At 39.4% G+C, this 26,373-nt stretch overlaps 1 pseudogene; it reads right to left on the bottom strand.

The window, feature by feature from the left end:
* Positions 1-7,258: 7,258 nt before the first annotated feature.
* The window catches only part of LOC149165958 (3-ketoacyl-CoA thiolase 2, peroxisomal-like), a 44,875-nt pseudogene continuing 25,760 nt past the window's right edge, over positions 7,259-26,373 (bottom strand).

Raw genomic sequence — 26,373 nt, 5'->3', positions numbered from 1 at the left:
TAACTGAACCAGTTCCGTCTGTGACCGGTCCAGAGAGTCTTGTTCCTCAAACAATTGTCGCTGTCGATTCAACCACTTCTTCGGCACCCGAAATATTTTACGGACCTGACGGTCTTCCTCTTCCACCTGGTCTGATTGCGATAGAGGAAATTGTAGAGGATCCGCAAGCAAGTACTCCAACCCATTTTGGAGTAGGGGTCACTCTATTTCCTTCTACATCAGAAGTTAGTCCATCACCAGTGGAAGTTCCTGTAGAATCACTAGGCAATCTATTGGATAGACTCAAAATGTCTAAGCAACCATCAACATCTAGGACTGTGTCAAATGACACAACGACAGCAGAACTCCCTGCTGTCACTCCGACGATGTTTGCTGGTGTACCATCTGTCCCAACTAGCTCGCAACCGCTAGAAGGAGTCCACTCAGGGACTATTTCGACAGTGTGGTCTGTTCCAGTTTGTTCCTCCGGAGTAATATCCGGTAACTCTTATGTCGAGACTCGACAAATTGATCCCTATGGAGGTCAATTTGGGCCATCCAATCCCCAAGGGCAAACAATCCCCTTGAGTTCTGGGTTGCTACCGTATGGGGGGCAGTATGCCCTTTCATTACCCCCTTCGGGAGGATATCCATACGGAAGTTCTCAACAATACTCAGGTTATACTGGAGTTACGACAAGTGGTTGGGTACCTATGCTACCCCAACAGCCAAGAGTTGTGTATTCTATGCAACAATGTGTACCTGTGTCGAACATCCCGACAACGCCAGCTATTGTAACAGTGTCGCAAGTTCAAACGATGCCTGTCGTGTGTCAACCTCAGATTTCTCAGGTTGTAATGCAACAGCCCCTTGACCCTGTGACACAACCATAATCGCCAACTGGTGGGGCAACGCAGGTCCAAACGGGTACAATTACCCCACATCTTGGTCCGTCGGTTAGAATAGCACAACAGAGCATGGCTTCACAACCATGGCTGGTGCAATACCAACAACCACAATTCCAGCAAGTGTACCAAGGTTCTGAGCAGCAGATCTTTGCGAATAGTGGACAACCGTATATTCAAAACGGTCAAAACCAACCACTTTACAGTGGTCAAGTCCACCAACCATATCAGTCATACCAACATCAATTACATTATGCTGGTATGCAAAGACCAACTGTTCAGGTGATTCCATCGTATCCTGGGTACGCCTCACCTAACCTGAATCAACAGTTACCATTTGTGGAAACTTTAGAATTACCGGATTTACACCGATTAACGAACGATCCAATTGCTTACGCCCCTTGGTGGCCAGCGATTCCTCACAAACTTCCATCGGACATTCCTAAATTTAATGGAAATCCAAGCGAAGATCCATCGAATCACGTGATGACATTTCATCTGTGGTGTTCATCAAACACCCTGAATGATGATTCGATAAGGCTTCGCCTTTTTCAGAGGACATTGACAGGTCCAGCGGCTAAATGGTATATTGAATTACCTAGAGCCTCTTTCGACAATTTCAGTTCCCTAGCCACGACTTTCTTAACCCATTTTCAATTACCAATAAGGTATGAAACGGGAACGGAAATATTAACCAACTTCAAGCAGATGACGGCAACTCATATATCCGATCATATACATGAGTGGCGTCGTCGTCGCAGGATGGTGAAGACTTACGTTCCCGATCAGCTATTAGCTGAATGGTTTATAAAGTCGTTACTTCCTGCCATAACGGAAGATGTGGCCAAGGGGGGAGTCGTAACAGAGGAGCAAGTCATTGCTCGTGCACAATATCTAGACTTAGTATACACTCAGTCTGGCACGCTTTACGACAAAATACCTGACGCCACTAGATCGGAATTTTCAATTCCTCCTCCTCCTAAATCAAATAGTGACTCTCATGCCGGCGACGGTGTGATTGGCACAGCAAACGCAAAGTCGACAAAGGCTTCGTCTAAGAAAGCCCGTAAGACTTCGGATCAAAATGCAAATCAAGAAATTCTTGCTTCGGAAGTAAATGCCATATCAGCAGATAAAGGCAAAGAACCCAATCAACCAGGAAGCAAGAAGAAGCAAAACAAAGGGAAGAAGAAGAAACAAGGCGAGTCATCCCCTCAAAAAACTTCTTCAAACCCTCCTGCGAAAGGGAAACCAAATTATCCATGTCAAATATGTGATGAGGATCATCGGACAAGAGAATGTCCGTACAAAGCTGAGATTAAAAGATTTTTTAAGAGTCCGAAAACTTCAGCTGTGTTAACTGATCCGTTTTCCAATCTAGGTCAAAATCTGGTTGATGGTGGAAATGCTTCCCCGTTGCAAGTGCTAATGTTGTCGATCTCCAAGCAACAAAATGATGCTTTGATTTCGACAAGGAACAAAGATTATGGGAATCTGCAGCTGTCGAACGACAAAGGTAAAGATCAACCAAATAGTTCGACAACAACTTCGACAGAAGTTGTCCCACCAATAATTCCTGAATTAACAATAAAACCGCCGAAGGGAGTAGTACACAAGTCGACATTTAATTCTCGCGCCAGAGCGGCGCAGCATTATAACATAGTGGAAGATTTGGCACAATCGCCATCCGCTATGTCGACTCTTGAGGTACTACAAAATTGTCCATCCCAAAGGCAGGCATTGTTATCGACTATTGGTGGGGTTGATCCTAAGGATTCCAATCTTGTATCCTTCGACCACAAAGGATACGATCCTCAGTTACCAGCTCAACTAGCTTTCCTTATTCAAGTGAAAGCCCTCAACAAAACTGTTCACCGAACAATTATTGATGAGGGGGCATCTACATGTATCATGTCGATGAGTTGCTGGAAAACTCTAGGATCTCCAACCTTGTCACGATCTTCGACAACACTGAAAGCATTCGACGGAAGGACGTACACCCCGTACGACATCCTAAATAACTTGGAGATTGAACTAGGAGGAAAAACAGTGGAGATAGATGTCGAAGTCATCGATGGGAATCTTGACTACAACATCCTACTGGGAAGACCGTGGATATATGCCATGCAAGCTGTAGTGTCGACTTATTTTAGGAAGATTGCATTCCCTTTTCAAGGAGGGATTACGGTCGTCGACCAACAGAACTTCCTCCTTAACGGTTCACAAGTTACTGAAAGCATTCCCATGATCCATGAGAGCAACCATTCGCTTCAAGATATCGGAGTAGGCCTATTGAAAGACCCCACATTGATGGGAACTTTCGTGCTTCCACCTCCTATTTATATAGGAAATATAGCGTTGGTAGCAACCTGCAACATGATATCTTCCACGAAGGTAGCAGAAAAACAAGACATGGATCATACAATGGTTTTGCCCCCAAGCCCTATAGAAATATTGTAGCAATCAATGTTTCAGGCATGGGAGGTAGACCCAAGTCAACGCTCGTCAAGCGTTTGGGTAGATAGGTCTAGAGAATATGGTACCCCATTAGATCCTTGGTCGAAAGTGCATGGGACTGACGAAGGAATCTTACAATCAATGTTGATTGAGGGGGCACCATGGAATGATCACCACCATCGTTCCCTTCTTCCGAAATACGAAGAAGATACTCAACAAGACCTTTATCACCCTTCAGTTTTTGAATTCCTATCAAATACTGTAAAGACGGTGGATTCCGAGCGAAACTTATCCAATATTGAAGAGACTATAGCCATAAATATCTCGACTAAAACAAATGTTGTAGAGAATATTTATGTCGGCAAAGGATGTTCTCCTTCAGAACTGGAAATATATAACGCTCTTTTCTGCGAATTCAGAGATGTCTTTGCTTGGTCATATGATGAAGTGCCAGGCATTGACTCGAGTATAGTTGAACATGAAATTAAAATGTATCCTGATGTCAAACCAGTAAGACAACGGCTTCGGCAGGTGCACCCCAAGAAAGCCGCTGCCATTAAAGCAGAAGTTGAAAAGTTTCTCCATGCTGGTTTCATCTACCCGGTTCCTTTAACCGATTGGGTATCGAATATTGTCCCTATTATGAAGAAACAAGGGACGATTAGAGTGTGTGTCGACTATAGGGATGTAAACCAAGCTTGTCCGAAGGACAACTACCCTACACCCTTCATCGACCAGATAATTGATGAATGCGCCGGATGTGAAATCTTTTCATTTATGGATGGATTTTCCGGGTATAATCAAATAAATATCCGCCCACAGGACCAGTCAAAGACTGCATTCATTTGTCTGTGGGGCACGTTCGCTTATCGAAAATTACCCTTTGGTTTAAAGAACGTAGTGGCGACGTTTCAGAGGGCAATGAATTATGCCTTCCATGACATCAAGAACATCGTTCAACCATATGTCGACGACCTTTCGGCTCATTCGCGAAAGCGGACTGATCATCCGCAACATTTAAGAGCGATATTTCTACGTTGCCGACACTACAAGATAAGACTCAATCCACATAAATGTGTGTTTTGCATCAGTTCTGGTCGTTTACTTGGCTTTGTAGTCTCCAACGATGGGATTCGTCTCGACCCTTGCAAGGTTCAGGCAATCATTAATTTGCGTCCACCTTCAAATTTGCTTCAGATTCAGAAACTCCAAGGGAAAGCAAACTTTCTGAGGAGGTTCATTCCAAATTATGCAGAACTTGCTAAAGGTTATACTCGTCTTTTGAAAAAGGATGTACCTTTTGTCTGGGATCAGGTAGCGCAAGCTTCCTTTGATGCTCTAAAAGATTCTCTAGTAAAAGCATCATTAATGTATGCCCCGGACTATCAAAGAGATTTTAACCTGTATCTGGCTGCAGCAGATACAACCATTGCGATGGTTTTAGTTCAAGAAGTCGATGGAATTGAACATCCTATATATTATTTGAGTAAGAACTTAAATGATACAGAAAGCAAATATTCTTATGTTGAAAAACTAGCGCTTGCAGCTGTTCAAGCGATTCAAAGATTTCGACATTATGTCCTCTTTCGGAAAACTACCATTTTATCAGATTGCAACCCCATGACTTATATACTGTCGCGACAGTTGCTGGGGGGCAAATATTCAAAATGGATAGCGATCCTTCAAGAGTTTGATCTGGAATTTGTAAAATCCAAATCAAAGAAAGCTCTAGTTTTCGCAGAATTATTGTGCGATCTCCCATCGTCGTCCAACGATGAAACATCCGAAGAATCAATCGTGGACGAGAGTTTGTTTCTGATATCTACAAGCAATGAATGGTATGGAGATATCATAATTTATCTCCAAACCCAAAAGTTCAGGCCTAACACCTCTAACTCTGAACAGAAACGTATACGATACAAAGCGAAAGACTACATGATCGTCGGTGATACACTTTACCGTCGTGGTATCGATACAGTTCTGAGGAGGTGCCTTACCCATGAGGAGGCCGAAAAAGCCCTGAATGAGTGTCATTCAGGTGCGTGTGGGGGGCATCAATCTGGATATGCAACAACACAAAAAATATTACGAGCAGGATACTTCTGGCCAACCATGTTCAAAGATTGCATAATCGCAGTCAGGAGTTGCCATGCTTGTCAAATGTTTGATAGCAAAACCAGAAGACCACCCGCACCTTTACAGCCAATAGTTGTTGTTGGGCCTTTCTCCAAATGGGGCATCGATTTCATGCAATGTAACCCCACCTCGACCGGGGGGCATGGGTATATTATAGTCGCCGTTGACTATTTTACCAAATGGGCCGAGGCAATGCCTACATTGGATAACACTGGTGAAACAGCTGCCCTTTTCTTTTTCAATCATGTAGTCGCCAGGTTCGGCGTTCCACAGGATATAGTTACAGATCATGGATCGCATTTTCGCAATCACATGATGGTTGAATTAGCTGCCAAGCTAGGGCTATCTCATAACAGCTCTACCCCGTATTATCCGCAAGCCAATGGATAAGTTGAAGCGATCAACAAGGTCCTGAAGCGTATGTTGCAAAGGATGATCGGAGTTCACGAAAGAAGGTGGCACCTAATCCTGTACTCAGCCTTGTGGGCTTACTGAACATCGGTAAAGAATGCGACTGGGTTCACACCTTTCCAACTGGTGTATGGCCTGGAGGCAGTCTTACCAGTCCAGTGTGAAATTTCGTCCCTTAAACTCGCAATCGACCTCCTCCCCGGAACTTCAGAAGAAGAGGCCCATTTCTTGGAATTAATCGAATTGGATGAAACCCGTCGTGACACTGGTTTGGCTAACGAATCCCATAAGAAACGAGTCAAGGCGCAGTTCGACAAAAATGTCAAACCCCGTGTCTTCTCAGAAGGTGACTTGGTCTTGCTTTATGACCAAGAATCCGACAAATTGGGAGAAGGTAAATTTAATTCTTTATGGATGGGTCCCTATATTGTTAAACAAGTGTTAGCAAAAGGAGCCTACGAGTTAATGGATTATGACGGAATTCCATTGGCGCAACCCTACAATGGGTTATACCTCAAGCGTTACTATGCCTAAATAGTAACCTGTGTGCTTTTGTTGTATTTTGTTTTCGCTAAAGTGTTTGTTTTGGTCGAGTAATCCACCTTTTTACATTTATTGCAGATGTCAAACCTTTCCGAGACATGTGTGGGATATGCCGACAGAGCGAGTCGTAGTTCGCGGAACCTGTCCTCCGCGGCCTGGGCCATTTTTGATCCGAGCGGCGAGTTAGTGAGTTTCAGAGGTGTGTGTATTGGGCAATCAACGAATAATATCGCTGAGTATAGCGCATTGATAGAACTCCTCTCTGATGCCATCACCCATGGTATACGCCGACTAATCGTCAGGCTAGACTCACAACTCGTGATACTACAACTCAATGGTATATATTCTGTCCGCAATCCAGCTATTTATCGCATGTTTCTAAGGGTTAAGATTTTGGAAAGACAGTTTGATTTAATTCAATACCAACATATTTCCAGGAACTTAAACACATTAACCGACTCATTAGCAAACTATGTGTTAGATAGACATTTGCGACATTTATAAAAAGAGACACATCATCAATGTTGTACATATGGATCATATAACTCAACCAGAATAAACCCCGAAAATCAAAATATATATATAAGCTGTTTATCGTTCATACATAATGTTCTATAACCAAGACAAAAATCGGTCGCATGACCCAAAAACCCAAAAATGCTAGGGGGCACCCTAGCCTAGTGATGCTCATGATAGCACGTCACGGCCTGTGCAATCATGCGCAAGAGACAAGTCCATCATCTAGGCACACCAGTAGTATGCCACTGCAACTGTAAAGGTAACCCATCAATCCTCACATCGAGAATGCCGAGAGTAAGGCTCTCAACCTACTCCTGCACAACTGTAAGGGTCTCGGTCACGTCAAGATCGCGGAGAATAACCCTCCCAGCAGTCTCTCCTGTTGGGGCAGCGACTGGCACTCTCGGGCGAATTGCTGGACGAACAGGACCAACATCTGCATGCACACATGAGCTTGATTAAAGTCTTGATAGAATAAAGCACAAGAACATTATAAATAAGAACAGTAAACAGTAATATGGTCGAAGATTTTACCAATAGCGCCCCACTGTTCGCCATCCGGCAGTACCAAGTTCGGATCACCTCGGAAATCCATACCAACGTATGGATACTCGGAATAGACCATCTCCTGACGCTCGAACCACCTGAAGAAGGTATCAGTGAAAGAAATCTGAGATTGACCAGCATGCCTAGACATGTGATCAACCCATCTCTGCATGCGTGGCTCGGTAGGAGAAGGCAAGTCGAGTGCGATATACTGAGGTTGCATCAGTGGTATTTTCTCCAAGGCAAAGGCAGTCAGAATAGAACCAAATCCAAAGTTCTTCAGCTTCCCGTCCTTTACCTTGTTCAACTAAATTTTCATCTGAAGAAGTACTGCATCACACCAGTTGAATACTTTCGGTTGAAGACACTCCAAAGCGTGCTGCACATAAGATCTGTTGGCAACATGAAGAGATGCACTGTCGGCCATCCTACCAATAGTATACAGAATGGACCTGAGAGACCTGTCGGTAATCTCACAGATAACAACCTTGCCGTCTCTGCTTGGCTGGGAACCTTCCCTGCAATACTGGCGGACATAGTCTCTCACGGAGTCATTCCCTCGAGCCGAACCTGACAAAGAAATGGGGGCACCCCGCCTTGACAACCTAGTCAAGAAGTAAATGTCTACGATGGTCAAGGGGATGGATTTGCCCCTAATCTGAAATACTTGGTTGATAGGATCCCAAGCATCAAGCATATACTGCAATAAGGAGATCTGTGCTCTCATACTAGAGATACGGAAGAACTTCAGCAAGCCACAGTTCCGCAGCGCGTTCACCGTGACAGGGTCATGGAGGGCAATCATGTCCTCCTCTTCATGTTCTCGTTCTCGCCATGTGAGGGTCATTTTGCTTAAAAGTCCCTGCAAAACAAACAAGAGAAAGAGTAAGCTCCTGGATTTGATGAGAAACTGGCAAAATTTCATCAAAAACTGTGCAATAGAACTTCTTTTCTATGATCAACGCAATTGGCAAGTGTCCTACCTGCGTTGAAGGTCAAACTGCCTTAAGGCAGCTTGACATTCAACGCAGGTTTCGAATGGACTGCCTGCGCTGATGGCAGAGCGCCCTAGCAAAACCCTAGGGGCTCAGGAGAACAAGAAAACAGGCACAAAATGGGAAAAGGAAACCATGAAAAGAAAGAGCTAGAGTTTAGCTCCTACCTGGTCCAGACGGCGCCAAGAATCGTCCACAGAATCTCCCGAAATCAGCTGGTGAAAATCAAGGGGGAAGAGGCACCTCCAAAGCTCCAACAAGCCAAGTTCAAATGAAATGGTAAAATGAGAGGTAAAAACACTTTTTAATTGCTTTTTACATAGTTCAAAGCGAAATATTAGGGTTTTAATCTCATTTTCAAGCAAATGTCATTCATTTCTAACTAAGTTTGATGCAGCAATTGAGAATGCAGTACTATCCTTGAAAAGAGGAAAAACTAGTTATGGTAAAAAATCAAAATTTGACCATATAAACGAGCAGTTTTAGCATAAAGTTCATGCTCGTTAAAAAATAAATGCAAGATCCGAGCAGTTTTAGCGCATAGTTCATGCTCGTTAAAAAATAAACATAAGTTTGAGCAGTTTTAACGCGGAATTCATGCTCGTTGAAAAATATACATAAGCACCACCCGGTAAATAACCACTATGAATGTTAACCTTATCAGCCATTAAAGCCTTGGTCGTGTTTGCACCGTCACCTCCACTTTTCATTTGGCCGTTCGTTCACCTCCATATGATTGTTTACCCATTTTGAGGAACAGCTGCGAAGAGTGATTTCACCTAGCCATCCTTGTGACACTGCCATGATTGGAAAATTCCAACCTATCCCTGGAATCAGCTGCTAACCCTGTTTATCACTCGTTCCTCAAAAGACGAGTGTTCTTTAAGCTCTTTTCAACTGACTCGTAAAATATGAAAAGATTGCCGAGTTTTGGCCTTCCAGCTCGTTAAAGCGACCGGAAGTGCTATCCCTCCTCTAGATTTTAATCTTTTTGGGCCTGAGGGATTATTGCACAAAAAGATCGAGCGCTTGTTTTATTCGGCTCGTTAAAACAATCGAAAACTCATCCCTTCTGTATTGTTTTATACTTTTTCGGACTTAAGGGATTAGATGACGAAAAAGGAATTTCGGAGTTAACTTTATGTACCTTTTCAGACTCTCTAAAAATGAAAAGGACCGAGTTATCCTTGTCGTTAGACTCGTTAAAATCATTAAATAGCGACAAACTTGTCTTTAGACGAGAACGAGTTTCACTATCACTAGACTCGTTAAAACATAGCGATGGGCTTGCCCGAAGGGCAGGTTATAGAACAAGCATATGTTATCCTCCTCAAGCTTGAAAAAAATAAAGAGGTACTGGTCAGCAATGATTGGGGAAAATTGGGAGAAAACTAAAGAGAACTTTGATGGTAGCAGGTCGCTCTTGAACATGACACTTTTCCTCCGTACCACAATCGGGTTGGGTTGTTTCATTCACCGGTCACATCACCATGGTCTCGCCATACCATCCATATTTGGGGTAATGCTACCGATCCATCGCATCAGTGTCGCCATATGTTCAAGAGAAGTCGTTCAGAAAGAGTCAACCGGGTCCCATCCACTGCCATACATTATCCTTCATCCATTCATAATCGCCACCCTGAATCATATGTCACAGATCGTTTTCACCTCCATCAAAATCATTAGCTCTGTTCCGTGTCACTGATGTGGGATTCATTAAGGCCCTCCTTTGACGGATCGCTTCTTGTGAACATCAGCTCATTATCCAAGAAGTTGATCTAGGAACACCCCCTCAGTACTTTGAAGCTTGCATGCCTCAATGGCAATTTTCTCACTTCCGGCGACAAGTATACATCAATGACCTTCGACCAGAAGATTTTGCGTGGTGTTCGACGCCAAGTCCTTTATTCACACCACGTGAATTTTACTGCAGTACCTTGAGGGTCATTGTCATTATCGGTGATTCCTCTCGCGCTTGTTAACGGTTTACATCATTGACCGGTAATCAAGCGATGTCTTTCCATGTTCGACTTCAGCGCAATTCTCACATGGATCGACTTGTACTTAGAGTGAAGATCGAACGAGTTTGAAGACCCCGAATCTAGTTTCATCCATCCGGGCTGCGATATATATTCAGGAAAGATAAAGACATTTGTCATGTACATCATTGCAGCAGATGATCATCCTACTCAAAGGATGATAATTTCGCCAAAATTATCAGTCTACCATCAGACGATTGTCTGTGCTATGTACAAAAATGAATTTATAAAGCTGAGCATGGGAATGCCCGCCTCAGCTAGATCATGAAAGCAGTATGAATCATAATGTATTGTATTGTATCTTATTACAGGTCTCCTCCCAGCAAATGGATGAACTTCGGACCCTCTTGGATAAAGCATTTCACCCGATAAACGGCCTCATACTTTAGGGGGCAACTGTTATAGACATTTTTGTGCCTTACAGCATTGACCATAAAATGTCAATAATCTAAGGGATCCAAAGTCCCTAAACATGTTGTTCCTACCCCTAGAGGAACAAGGCTAACAAACCACAGCAATTCACAGAAGTTCTCCACCTGAAACTGCTCAAAAACAAGTCAATTCTGGATCATGTCAACTGCTCCACTGAGCATCTGCGCTGAATGTCAACTGCTCCACTGTCTACCTGCGTTGAATGTCAACTGCAACAAAGGCTACCTGCGCTGAGCGAGTTTGGACAAGTGGCAGGCTCATTCCTCAAGGTGTCAATGCTCAGGAAGCTTCCAAAATGACACTTGCCTCAGGGAATTCGACTGGTGATGAGTAAGAGATTCCAAATCTCCTAGTGAAAGCAAGAACCTCCAAGTGGACTCAAGAACTGAGAGTGGGAGAGGACACTAGTCAGATCTCAAGCTGACTCATCCTCTCTCCAAAATAACTATATATAGATCTCTCCTCCATGAGATCCAGAAGCTGGAATTTTGTTATTGCAAAGAATTGCTGTTGGTTTGAGACTGGAATCATTGGGTGCTTAATGCTTTGAAGGGAGGTGAAGATAGGAATTCCATTTTGCTGGGAAGGAGATGCTGGATTGGAGCCCTCTGGGTTGTATCTCTTCCTGAACCTTCTTATTTATCAATAAAGCTATCTTGGTTTTCTCCTATATACTGATGTATCTTTGATGTATGATTGCATTAGTTTATTTGATTTATCCTCTAATCCTGAATCTTTTATGAATATGAATATCTGCCTTTGTGTTGTGTTCTTCTCTTGTCTCAAGTAGCTGTTCTCTTGTCGCAAGTAGTTGTTCTCTTGTGATCTCGCAGGAATCAAGTAGTTGTTCTCTTGGATGAGAGAGGAGGCAAGTAGCTGTGAACACCCGAAGGAGAAGAGGATCTAGATCGAGGGACAAACGGAAGACACCGGTAAGTCCATTGATCTCTCTTCTTTCCCATTTCATAAAGGAAGAAACCAGAATAGCTGTCTCTGTTTGTTGCTAAGGCACTGTCACACCTTAGGTGGATATGATCGTTCTGCATAGGCATTTTTCCCCACAACACTAACATTCCCTAACATGCATTGATAGTCTCTAGCACACATTTTCACTCTTCAACGTGTCCTATACACTCCATAGCATTCTATATAACTCCCTGACACATATTGGCTCTTCGCACTTGGTGGAACTTGACAATTCTTTGCATACATTGGGATTCCCTAGAATGCATTGGCATGGCTTAAGATAAAATTCATTTGAGGTCAATTATTCAGAATTAATAGAGAAGTAATAGAGGATGATTTGGCACTTAAGACACACTAACACTTGGCCCTTGGCATATATTAACACTAGTGTTGGTATGCCTAGCATGCCCCTCTTGAAAAGGTAAGGTGCCAACTTATTTACCCTCTTATGTGTTCATTTCATTGCATTTTAACTTGGTTTTCCCTTTTGTTTCCCTAACATTCCTTGACACACGTTCACATACCCTAACACCTGGCACATCTTGTCATGCCTTAGCACATGGCATGTCTTGGCATGCCTTGGAACTATCTGACACATGTTAGTAGACCCTGACACTTCTTGACATGCCTTAGCATTCCTTGGCACTACCTAACATGCCTTGTCACTCCCTCCTTGGCATGCCTGGCACTCACTAACACTGCTCGATACACCCTCTTATTCATTCATTTCCATTCATTTTGACTCGATGATTTATGTTTAATGGTGCACATCTCTAGAAAGAGTTACTTTAAGAGAATACAAAAATTATCACACCATTAGTGACATAAGTAATTGTGATATTTTACTTGAATGAAATTAGGAAACTACACAAGAGATTTTAAGAACTAGATTTTTAGGGTTTGTTTTATGGTGTGGGAATGGTAAGAAGTGAGTGGTTAAGATTGTGATTTTCTTTCTCATTAATGTTCTTATCCTTATGAGAGACTTGTCCTGAGAAAACGACACCCTTGTCATGCTTACCCTCCAACTCCTAATCTTCTCAAAATAAAGGCCAACTTACATAGTGAGGGAAGGCATGTTAGTCTTCGGTGTGCTAAATGACTGGGTGAGAGTGTTAATGTAGTATGAGAGGGACAAAACAATTTACTTTCTGTCCTCTATGGATGATATGTTTTAGGAGTTTGTCATGGGACTACAGGGCCACTAGAATGATTTTATAAGATATAACCCAACATAATCAATGCCTTGAGAGAAATCTAAGGAGAGGTAACAAAATAAATTATATTGGTGAGTCCACCAAAAAATATTTACAAGAGAGATGCCATGTTGATCAATGCCACACATGGAGTCTTTTGATCTAGGCTTTTCTTTTTCTAAAAATGTGTTTGGAGTGTCACCGAATTGGTCAAATTTTCAAATTCATGACATTGTAGATTATTTAGGAACTTTGTTACTTTTGTTATAAAGGCTAAGGTTTGTAAGGATAATATAGGGTTTGTAGGGTCTTAAGGGAAAAGAAGCATCAATTTCAAGCTCTTTGATATACTAGAGAGTTTCTAATAATAATATTTGGTCAAGTCTTCCATGGCACTAACTAAGGATGACAGATAGCACCCTAAGTTGTACTACTCAATTTCCTTGTATGCAATATTGATCTCCTCAGATGTTTTTCTTGATGTATTATAATAATATGGTTTATAGGATTATGTTATGCGAGTTTCATGTCTTCTTCAAGGTCTTCCACTATCCTTAAGGACATGCGTAAGACAACTCTATATACAAGTGTTGTTTGATGGAAGACTACTTTAACACACACCAGCAAAGGTTAAAAGGGTGTCCAACCAAGTGACGCCAACAAGATGGATGATATGATTGTGTTTTGTTGGTTTCAAGTGCTCCTAGGTGAATTCCGATTTTCTTGACGATATGTGGAATACAACTTCATATGCAAGTGTTTTCCGATATGATACTATGCAAAGGGGTACTAATAGAGCTTAGAAAGGTGTCCAACCAAGTCATGTCACTTGTATTTTCTATGTGTATTTTTCCCCAACAACCGTTTTACTTATTAAAAAACAACACCATGATATTTAGAGACATCAAAAAACATCCTTGGTCTTTTTCTTTCTCTAAACTAAGAATGCATGCTAGCAAAACAAAGTGCTATGATACCACTTGTGGCGTTCCTTTTTTGTTGAAATATAATAGTTAGAGAAAAATATACATAATATAATTGCAATAAGTAAGTAAACAAAACCAAAATTTGGAGATAAAAATATTAAGAAAACCTTTATTAATATTAAAAATTGAGTGCAATGTTCAATTTCCTCCTATAGGGGGAAATCCCAAACATAATTAGAGCTCCAAATACAATAGCATTCACATGGAAATTACTTACATAGCTTCTACTAATATATATACTTTCTAATTTAGCAAAACCCCAACCACTAAGTGGAATTCTCTTAGTGAGGCCTCAACCACTAACTAGTGGACCTTCTTTAATGAGACCACTTACAATTATTTATTTTAGACTCTATTACCTCATGGGAATTATTCAATAAATATTACCCTAATACATTAACTGATATTCTATTCCCCTAATTAGGGGAGTTAGCGTGGGACGCTAAACATGTTCTAATCAACAAGTCAAAATTTCCCAATGCATAAACAATATATATTCTTTAACTTTTCAACAACTATTGTACATATGCTTCATGCTATTTATTACTTTGGTTCATAATCAAAATGCCAAGAAAAAACAGATAGCCAAACATAAGAACATCCACACATCACATTACACAATATATAATCTTTTCACTGGAGATCTCTCATAGGTAGGAAACTCTAGAACATATTATGAGTTTGTCAATCCAATGATTGGAAATTAATAAGAACAATTTCATTGATCTTTAATTTGTTGTGGATATTCTATTGGAAAAGTTTGTCACACTATTTCTTATAATGTTTTGAAATATTTATTATTTAGTTTATTATCTTAGATCTTAGATTAAATATTACTAGTGTAGCACTCCAAATTATGGATATATTTGAAATCAAAATGGAAGAAATGAGAAAATAAACAAACCATCCACACAAATGAATATAACATATTACTTGGGAAACCTAATACGAGAGAAATCCTAGCTTGAAGGTGAGGCATATGCTCTAGTATCTCTTTTTCAATTATGAAATATAAGTACAAAGAAAGGGGCACTCGCTATAGAGTGGGCATGGACATTGGGGCATGAAAAGGTTACTACAAAAATCTTCTACCTCCTATGTTATGCTCAATATCTCATTCTTTGATGGCATGCTCTACTATGGAATAATAATAATGCCAAAAGAATGGACTCCCGTCCTTTCCTAGTAACCTGGTACAATATAACCTATCGTCATTCAACATCAATGTTAAGGTTTTTGCATGATTCAACCCTTAAATTTTTTTATATTTTTGAACACCTCCACATGTGTGAGTAATGGGGGTTGACATGGCATCCACTTAGTTCCATGTTGGTCAATAAGGTAGGTAAACTTGTGAGAGGCATAAATTCCGAATACGAACTTCGCTTGGGGTGATTTTCAGATAGTTGGAAAGATTCCAGTGTCTTGAGTAACATCAAATGGATGGAGCTATGCAAGAAAAATGGGCTCTCAATTGAATCTACAAGACCCCAAATCAATAATGTGGAACCTAACTCTAAAGTGGGCCCTATCGGCCATTTCCTCCATTTTTTCCACCTAGAAAGTATCAAGATATATAACAAAATATATCATGATCCATTTTGGATTATGAGTTCCATGGTACATAGGAAGAGTTTGCAATGTTTTACACTATAGACAATGGAGTTAGAAGGATTTTAAGCAACAACCCTCTTATTCTCCTTCTCCATAGATTACATTAATAATATCTATATCAACCAGTTTCTTAATGTTTAACAACTCTACCTTATATCTTATTTGTCCAAGAATAGGTGCTATAAATGTTAGTGATGTTGTTCCTCGTATACTTTGGGTTCCAAATCATTACTTGGATTATTCGAAAACAATTTAATCTACTAGTTGTTAGATGTATGTCCTACACTAACATTCCAACTCAATTTCGTGCCTTGCCCCTTTGATTAAATTCCAATAGTAAGCAAAGGATCATGTCTTGAGAGTCTTAAATTCCTAAGAAAATTCCTAACACAATACTCAAGAATTTGTTGTTATTGATCGAAGAAGGGAAGTAGTTGTGTTTGTGTCCCCTCCTTTAAAAAATATGTCCATCGACCATGTGACATAACCTATTATCACCACATTAAGAAAAGTTTGTCTAGGTGGTAAAAGGGCCAAGGGGCTCCTTACTTGTGTTGCAAGGGGAAACACCCTATAATTATAGTATTTTCCATAAAACCCCCCTTTTATCTAAATCCTTTGGACTTGCATTATAATCTGCAAGAGTAGGTTCATACAAATCAATGTGTTATCATACCATGAGAATGTTTATGAAGGATGTTTATCATAAACTAAGATTTCATTGCATTTCATTCACAAAAATAAAAACACTTTGAAATGAACAAAAATCCAAGAAGAATGAAACTCTGTGTCCTAAGGATGATGTTTGCCTAACAATATTGCATTCCATCTATATTGGAAAGGGTGACTGGAAACACAAAGACTTTTCCCAAGCCCATGTAGATTTAGCCAAGGGACAAAACTAGAACATATATTTTAGGGTTTTAACTCATCTATAATGGAAACACCATGAGTTCCAAACTCTCAAGTATATTAATATTCTATTTAAAAGTATATCCCCATCATTAACAATCATACAAAAAGCACTCTCTATTGCCTTACCATAGACTTTCATAGGCTTCACCAAAGGGAGGCCTAGGTTTTTTCTTTGGACATAATAGTTTTTTCAAATAACCCTAAAGGATAAAATTAAAATTAAGCCACATGCAATACATATTAGGTTCATGTTTCATGAACATTATAAAACTACCCCATTTTCAATCTCACCACCAATATTTAGGTGATTGAATTATTAACATGAAAATGAGATCAATTAAATCAATTTATGAACTTGTTCAAGATAATATTATTAGGGTTAGCTAACATGTATGTAAGATTAAACCACTACTATGGAAGCCAAACACTTAGATGCTAATTCAAGTACACACCAACATTTATTTTAAAAGAATAATAGCCAATAATTGGTTTGTAAAAAATTTTAGTGGAAATCAAATGACATTGGTTTATTCAAGATTAAGTGAAAGTCTTGGTGCCAATTGATTCCTTAAAAATTCTAGTTGAACTCATAACATTGGATATAGTTTAGCTATTATCAAAAATCCAATAATATTTTCACCAAAATTTCAATGAGGTTTTGAGTCTCTTAATTAAATAAAAAAATTAACCTTAAACGATACTAAGTAAATGAAAAATATGTCATATACTAAGTAAATGAAAAGTATGTCATATTTCGAAGAGGATGAGATTTTCTAATTTATATGAAATAATATTTATTTTAGATAAAAATTTAATAAAATGCATCATCTTATTCCATATTTTTTAATTAAAACTTAATTAAATTTAGTTATACATTATTGGATGAATTTTGTATTTGTAGGTTTTAATAGTAGATTCATTATTTAGGCAACATGATTTCAACTAACCCAACATAAAAGGTCACATGAAAACCCAAGTGACTGAGGGAAAACAAAATTTCCTCAGCCCAAAACGTAAACCCTCATACTTAGTTCAGTCATTCTAAAGTTCATCTCTGAACAAAATCATGTCCTGGAAATTTTTTGACAAAGGTTCCTTCCAAAGCTTGGCATCATCAAGCGAAGACTTAGCACCGTCATCTTCAATGATCTCTTGATTTTCATCTTAAGCTTCCTTACAATGCTCCCAGAGTACCCTACATGCCTCTGAGCATGCCCTCTTTCTCCGTGCGCTCAGTCACGACTACCTTCTCCTCATCTTGGCCACCTATTTCTTGTTGTTCTCCAACTTCATCTATCATATCATCGTCGAGCTACCTGGCATCAAAAGCACATAGGATCCTATCATAGGGAACATAAAACTGGTGGTCTTTCTCTCTGGAAGAGTGAACGAGAAATATATTATGATCGGGGTTTATGTTCTTGCTTGGTGATGTGGGGATAATTTTTCTAGACTTAGCCCTGGACAAACATAGAGCGAGGAATTTCAAGGTCTCTTTTGCGATGGCAAGGGTTTCTTCTTTTGCGATCGTTTATATCATGAGTATGATACTCGTTCACATCAAAATTATATTTTATTTGAGTTAATCAGGGTTTTGAATAGCAGATATAGATGTTTTAGGTCCATTGCGGTTTTACTAAAGCATCTGTACTATTATTTTGATTTTATGTTGTAGACTATGAGACCTCTTCATCCCTCACCATGTTCTTATTTATTAGTTGACCTTCCTCTATTAGGTAGGTTTTATTATGAGACTTGGGAATTATAATAATAAAGAAGTGTTGGGGAATGATAAGCTTAAATCGTTGATTAATTTATCATTTGATTCAAGTTTTCTGTAGGAATCTGCCAATACCACCTTGACCTCGAGTGTCTAATTCTCCATTTTTTCGACTACTTCCCGTCCCCTCCATATGTCGTCACACTGTATGTTTTCACCCCGTATATGGTGTTGTTGTTGTTCTTCACAATCTATAGCACCGATCATGCACCTATCTTCCTCCTCTCAATCTTTCATAACCTCTTCTTTCTCGGGTTCCATTTTTGATAATTCAGGAGTACCACTATTTTGGTTAGTGTGGGAATGAGAATCCATTTCAGGGATATTCTCATGATTTTTCTACAATTATGGCATCGACTGTCTCTTCTAGCTGAAACACTAGAGGTATACAGCCTTCCTTGACTCCTGCACAAATGAATTCACACCCTATATGGAAAGAAGAGCATATATTATTTAGTTAAACACAATGGTAAATCTCATGTAATAATTAAGGTTTCATGCCCCATTATTAAGGGCAAAGGTAGTCAAAATAAATACCTGAATCGCATCAAGTCTGAGCAGCAGAGACATGATCTGGGAATTATAATGATCGAGATATTCTCTCAGTTTCTTTAATTGTGTTCAGAGTTTTCTTTTTTGGGCGAAGCCCCACCTACCAGATATATAAATGTAATTTTGAGTTTTATAAAATTCAAATGAACATTTATCCTCTGGATGAGTATGATTTTAAAATATTTATGAGATCTTGTCATCCCCAAAACCCCATAAATTTCTCGCCAAGATGGTAGATAAAATTTGCAAGGTCCTTTTTAAAGTATCATGATATGGCCCTCACCTACATGCTCTTAAGATGCCACTAGAAATATGCATATTTTCTGTAGCACATGTCACTCTATCAGATAGTGTCCAATATCCAGAAAGCATAGTACCCAAATAAAGAAAAAGTAAGCTGAAAAAGATTGCCTCCATCAATCCTCAAAAAACTAATAATTTATATTACAAATAAGAGTAACAGAGGACTGATAACTCTGGAAAAATGATGACAACAAGGTTGCATCAATATGATAACTACGTAAGGTAAACATAGATACTAAAAATAGCATATATCTTGTCTAGGTTAGAGCTAGTTTGTTTGTTAAAAAATGTCTTACAATAACAAAATCCAAATAGAGACTAATGCTTAGATACATACAAGAATTATTTATTGTGAACCCTGTAAGTTCTAACTCAACTAGAGAATCAAAGCATTATGGCTTAACACTTGATAAGAGGAGCTAAAACATTTTTTCAGATGAAATGAATAGAATTCACATTCATTTAGGATTTCGATCACTGAATAGATTCAATGTTGCTCAATTGTTTTTCTTTCTTCTCCAAGGAAGCCATGTCTCGATAATCAAGAACAATCCATATAAGACATCAACAAAGTAGGATTTGGTTCATCCAAAAAAATCAGAATCTTCTTTTTCACTGTGGATATATGACTTCCCCATCCAAACAGCTTCTCATCACAATCTCTAGGCTATTGTTCACGGAAGATGGTAGAACATCACAACAATGTCTCCTAGGACACTGCAAACACAGATCCACATTTTATTAATTCTTATAAAAAGGAGTAGAAAATTCCTAATTTACTCACTCGAGCTAGAAGTTAAGACAAATCATAAAAACAAGGATGTAAAAGTTCACATACTTTCTTCCAATTCAATTGTGACTTCCATGACAGAACTCTAATCTATTACAGAGCCTATAATGTAGTTTTACCCAGTTGGAAACTAGACCCAGTTTTTCTTGTATAGGTAGTGGTGATTCCCCTAGATCTAGTGCTAACACTTTCCAAAAATAAGATAGCAGGCCTCAGGTAAGAATTTCTGAAAACATTATGAGTGTTGAACATAAAATGATATGTCATCATTTTCCTCCAATGCTTGAAATTATGCTGAGGAGATTCGAGTTCATGTGGGAATTACAAGCTATAAAAAACATGTACAGTGTATCCTTGGCACAGTCTAGCATAGTAGATAGTCTGTTGAATAATCCTACTAGAATCAACCTTCACTGCCTCAGAGAGATATCCAAAGGCCTGTGTTTGATTCATATTAGGGAATATGGGTGTCATTGCATCTAAATGATGAATTGATACCAAGGGTGTCAGTGTGTGAGTGGAAAACTAGCCTAACAAGTTTTTATGAACATCGACCTATTGATTGCAGAAAAATATAACTCAAAATCCATGACCATGTATTAAGTTTTTGGTTGCAAGTTTTGAACATAAACTGCTCTGTCATAGTTTTACTCCAATGCATGAAATTATGTTGAGGAGATTTGAGTTCACACGGGAATTGGAGGCTATCAAAAACATGTAAATTGTAGCCCCATGACACATACAATGACCCCCGTCATAATCTATCATAGGAGATAATTTGCTAAAGAAACCTACTAGAATCAACCTTCACTGCCTCAAAGTGATGTCCAAAAGCCTGTGTTTGATTCATATGAGGGAATATGGGCACCATTGCATCTAAATGATGAAGTGATACCAATGGTGTTAGTGGGTGAGCAGACAACCAACCTAACAAGTTTCCACGAAAATGAACCTAATGATTGCAGAAAAATATAAGTCAAAATACATGACCATATATTAAGTTTCTGATTGCATAAACTGTCACATGGTTAATTTTTCTCACTTATAACTTCTCACTTATGTGCTCAGATATGCCAGATGGGCTTTCCTCCTTCGGAATCTTTCTTCATCTATGTCAACTCCAAACTCAAATATGGATACTGTTATTTTGATTTTTTATTTTTTTTTCAACCTGAAGAAACCAAATATATTTTATTAATATGCAAAAGGTAGTTGCATTCCATAGATAGGTGTAACTTAGGTCTTTAAGAACTTTTTCAAGAAATGCATGATGCTACTCCAACTGGCAGAGTTCGAATAAGGAGATGTTAGCCCTTGTTCTCTTCATGTCCTTAGCCAAATTATAATTCATACCCAGTGAGAGCTCAGGACTAGAAGCTTTATTCTACATGATCATCTTTGGTGCAGGAGTGGGACTTGAATGGTTTGGAGAAAAGAGCATGCGATTTTGATTGATTTAAAGGACCCATTTGCATAAGCTTGTACTACTCCCTCATTAGCATAACATAAAATTCTCAAGGAATGGCATCTTATAAGCAGTTTTGAGTGCAGTCTTGGTACCGTGGAAGGTAGAAATGAAAACAAAGTAATCAGGTATAAGTTCGGTAAGAATGGACAAAACCAATTGGCTTTCCTCCTTTTCAATCCAACATAGCTTAAAATGTAGCCTTAGATACTTTAACATGGTGAGAAATTCCTATATAGAGTTATAGCTACCCAGGCTCAAGTTGCTGAGCTCATTCTCTAGTTGGTGACCTCGGCTAATGATCGTATAAGTGCGTATAAGCCCTGACCTGTACTTCATCAAAACAAATGTAGGTTTTAAACTCATACAAAAATTACCTGCATGCAACTTCTAAAACATAGAAAATAAACAATGTGAGGGAAGAACACATAAAACACATATACACAAAGATTTCCCCTAGATCCCAAAACTAGGACTACCAACTTGAATTTTCATTATATTCCTTTCAATGTTATAATACATATTTATACATGACGAAGCATCCAATACCATGGAATGAAAACCATCGCATCCGAAGCCATGGACCAAAAACCATCGTGTCCAAAAACATGTGCGAAAATCATGAACAAAACCATAGGTGGGTCCGTCTAACCTAACATTGGTTCCAAAACCAAAATTTTCCAAGGCGCTACCCTAGAACCCATAGAGTGGGGTTACCTGCACCCCTCAAACCCCCTGCAACCCCTCCGCTACGCAATCGGTGCAATGAAAGGGGGCCTCCGCCCCACCTCTAACCACCCAGTTAACTACATGGGCTAGTCGTGGAAAGAATATAACACAACCCAACATTCTCCCACTTGTTGTTTTCCTTCCACAGGGGGCCACAAGAGAGCTTGGTCATTTATCGAGCCCTATAATGCCCATTGTTTCTCTACACCCTTAGATCTCATAGATTTTTTCAATGTATCTGCAGTATTCTTCAAAGTGTCCACCTTTACCAATAACACCTTTGGTTCTTCTATCATATCCCTCACAAAGTGATACTGAACATCAATGTTCTTTGTCTTTGAATGATACATAAGGTTCTTTGCCAAGAAAATTGCACTTTGGTTGTCACAATCTATCCTTATAGCTCCCTGTACTAACCCCATACTTGAACACAATCTCTGCAACCAAACTGCTTCCTTGCTTGCATAAGTGGTTTCCATGTACTCTGCCTCTATAGTTGATAGTGCCACTACAAATTGTTTCTTACTCATCCAACTAACTATACCTCCAAATAGGTTAAACGCATACCCACTTGTATATCTTCTCTAATCTAGATTTGCAGTCCAGTCTGCATCAACAAAGCCACGGATATCCAACATTTTGTCCAATCCTGGTCTTCTTTGGTAGCAAAAACCATAATCACTAGTGCCACAAAAATACCTGAAAACCTGCTTCACTGCTATCCAATGCTCCTTTCCTAGTTTTGACATAAACCTACTCAATACTGCCACTGCATGTGCAATGTCTGGTCTAGTACAGGCCATTGCATACATCAGGATATCGACTGCACTTGCATATGGAACACGGGACATGTCCTCTTCCTCTTCTTATGTCTTGGGACACTGTTTAGCATATAACTTTACACCTACAGGAATAGAAACCTTCACCGGTTTACTATCCTGCATATTAAATCTCAACAATATTGTCTCAACATACTTCCTCTGGTTTAACCAGAGCTTCCTCTTTGCCTGATCTCTTTTAATTTCCCTGCCGAAAATATAGTTTGCAGCACTAAGATCTTTCATGTTGAATTTGGAGGACAATTGGGTCTTCAAATCTTGCATAATTTCTTTATCATTTCCAACCAGCAACATATCATCCACATACAAGACCAAATAAATAACACGGTCACCAATTAATTTAAAATACACAGTGCAATGATCTACTTTGCTTCTGGTGAAGCCAAGTCCCCATATAAATGTATCAAATTTCTAATACCACATCCTTGGTGACTGTTTTAACCCATACAAACACTTCTTTAAATTGCATACCAGTTCTTTCTTACCCTTCACCGCAAAGACTTCACGTTGCTTCATGTAGATCGCCTCTTCCAAATCCTCATGAAGAAATGTTTTTAGATAGAGGAGGAATAACCTGTTGAAGAGTTTTGTGAACATCCATCTGTTCTACCTCAAAATCAAAAGTAGTAGCAACAGATAAAAGTAATCTATTAGAAGCTACCTTGGCAACATGAGAAAAAATATTACCAAAATCAATTCTCGACACCTGGGAATAACCTTTTGCTACCAACCGAGCTTTGTATTTCTCTACCTTTCCTTCTGCATTTGTCTTCTTCTTGAACACCCATTTGCTACCAATGGGTTTCCTTCCAGCCGGAAACTCCACCAGATCCCAAGCCTCATTTTTGTGCAAAGATGCCATTTCATCAACCATGGCCTCTTTCCGGAGTTTTCCATCCTTTGAATCTAGTGCTTCCTTCACAGTTCTCGGATCATCATGAGTAATAGATAAAGCAAAATTTGAATAGAAAGAAGATGGACTATACCTTTCTGGCTGCTTTATTTCTCGATCTGATTTTCTCACACCCAGAGTTTGGAGCTTTTCATCTTCATATTTGTCCTCTGCTGTAGAGTCTGATTCTTCCTCCTTTAGCTCAAACTCTATCTTCTTAGGTTTCTTTGGTTGGACTTCATGTTTAATAACTTCTTTCACCTCTCTGAACACCACATCTCGGATGTACAGAACCTTCCTTGTCACTGGGTTCCAAATCTTATAACCCTTTAAACCATCCTTATACCCAATAAAGATGCACTTTTTAGATTTACTATCCAACTCGGTTTGTTTCTCCTTTGGAACATGTACATATGCATCACATCCAAATAAACTTAGATGTGAAAGAGATGGTTTCTCACCAGTCCATACCTCTTGTGGAGTTTTATCCTCCAATGCTGATGAAGGTGATCTGTTGAACAAGTAACATGTTGTCTCCACCGCCTCTTCCCAGAATTCTTGTCCTAACTCGGCACCACTGAGAATGCTTCTTGCCCTTTCCATCAACGTCTTGTTCATTCTTTCTGCAACTCCATTTTGCTGAGGTGTATATGGAGTAGTCTTCTACCATGCTACACCACACTTTTTACAAAATTCTTCAAATTCCTTATTGCAAAACTCTCCACTATTATTTGTCCTCACCACCTTTATCTTCTTCTCTGTCTACTTTTCCACCAGAGCCTTGAATTCTTTAAACCTGTCAAAGACTTCAGATTTATTCTTAAGGAAATATATCCATGTATTCCTTGAGAAGTCATCTATAAATGATACATAGTAAATAGACTTACCCAATGATGGAACCTTCATAGGTCCAAACTCATCACTATGCACAAGCTCTAATATATGTTTTTCCTTCTTATTACCAAGGGGGAAACTCACCCAATTCTACTTCCCATATACACAATTTTCATAGAAATCAAAATCCAGAGAGCTATTACTCACACCTTCTACCATACCTTTACCATGAAGTATTTGAAGGCCCTTCTCTCTAATATGTCCATGCCTTTGATGCCACAACATGGTCTTCTCTCTAGAGACCACTAGATTTTCTGGTCCACTTTCAGGAACCATAGAACTGTTGCACCCGTCAACAACCATGCTACCTTGGAGCTTGTAGAGAGTTCTAATCCGAACTCCCTGCATCAATACTAGTGCTCCTCGAACCATCTTGCATGTATCCTTCTTGAACACTATTTTTACACCTTCGTCATCCAACTTGCTTACAGAAATTAGATTTCTAGCCAATGCAGGAATATGAAGAACACCTAGAAGTGTTCTAACCCTTCCACCTTGCAACTTCAACTTTGCTTTTCCACGACCAACGATTATATCCTTCCTATCATCCATTAAGAACACATCACCACCATCATATTTCTCATACTCGCAGAACCACTCTCTATGAGGAGTGAAGTGAAAGGATGCACTTGAGTCAATCAACCATGCCTCATGATCTACATGTGTACTTAAAGAAGCCAAGTACACATCCCCACCTTCATCTGAGGTGGTTCTTGCCAATGTAGAAGGAGCATCATCAAATCCCTTTCCTTTATCAAGAGCTTTAGATTTACAGTCCCTTTTATAGTGCCCTTCCTTTCTGCATTTCCAGCACACCACCTTTACAGGTTTTCCTAGAGGTTTAGATCTCCCTCTAGATTTATATTTCCCACTCGATGACTTATTTTTATTTTTGTTCTAGGACCACCCTCATACAAACAAGGCATCACCATTCTGGCTCTCCATATTTTTCCGTCTCATCTCCTCCGTCAAGAAGGATGACACTATTTCATCAAACTGCAAGGCAGTTGTATTGCTACCTATTGCAATAACTAGACTATCCCACAAATCTGGTAGAGAACACAACAAACTGATGCACTTATATTCAACTGAAATTTTAATATCAACAGATGCTAACTGACATACCATAGTATTAAATGCGTTTAGATGCTCTGTCACCGAATCTCCATCTTTCATCCTTAGGTTATGCAGCCTTTTCCACAGGAATAGTTTATTCACCAGAGACTTAGATTGGTACAAAGTCCCTAACTTGTCCCACAAAGCCTTCCCTGTAGCTTCCCCTGATACATTCAACAATACTGAATCTGAGACACACAATCGTATTGTGCTCTTTGCCTTCTGATCTAACTTCTTCCATTCTTTGCCGAACACTCCCGTTGGTTTAGTACCCAGATCTACCACAATCCACTAATCTTTATCCACCAACAGATCCTCCATCTTGAGTTTCCACAACTCAGAACTCTAACCATTAAATTTCTCGATCTCTATCT

The sequence above is a fragment of the Pinus tabuliformis genome, chromosome 5_1 (assembly GCF_031772625.1).
Source record: "Pinus tabuliformis cultivar Carrire ecotype Pingquan chromosome 5_1, CPIR1, whole genome shotgun sequence".
In the NCBI taxonomy this organism is placed as follows: Eukaryota; Viridiplantae; Streptophyta; class Pinopsida; order Pinales; family Pinaceae; genus Pinus; species Pinus tabuliformis.
Note: the sequence above shows the minus strand (reverse complement) of the source record. Positions and strands in the feature narration are given on the sequence as shown.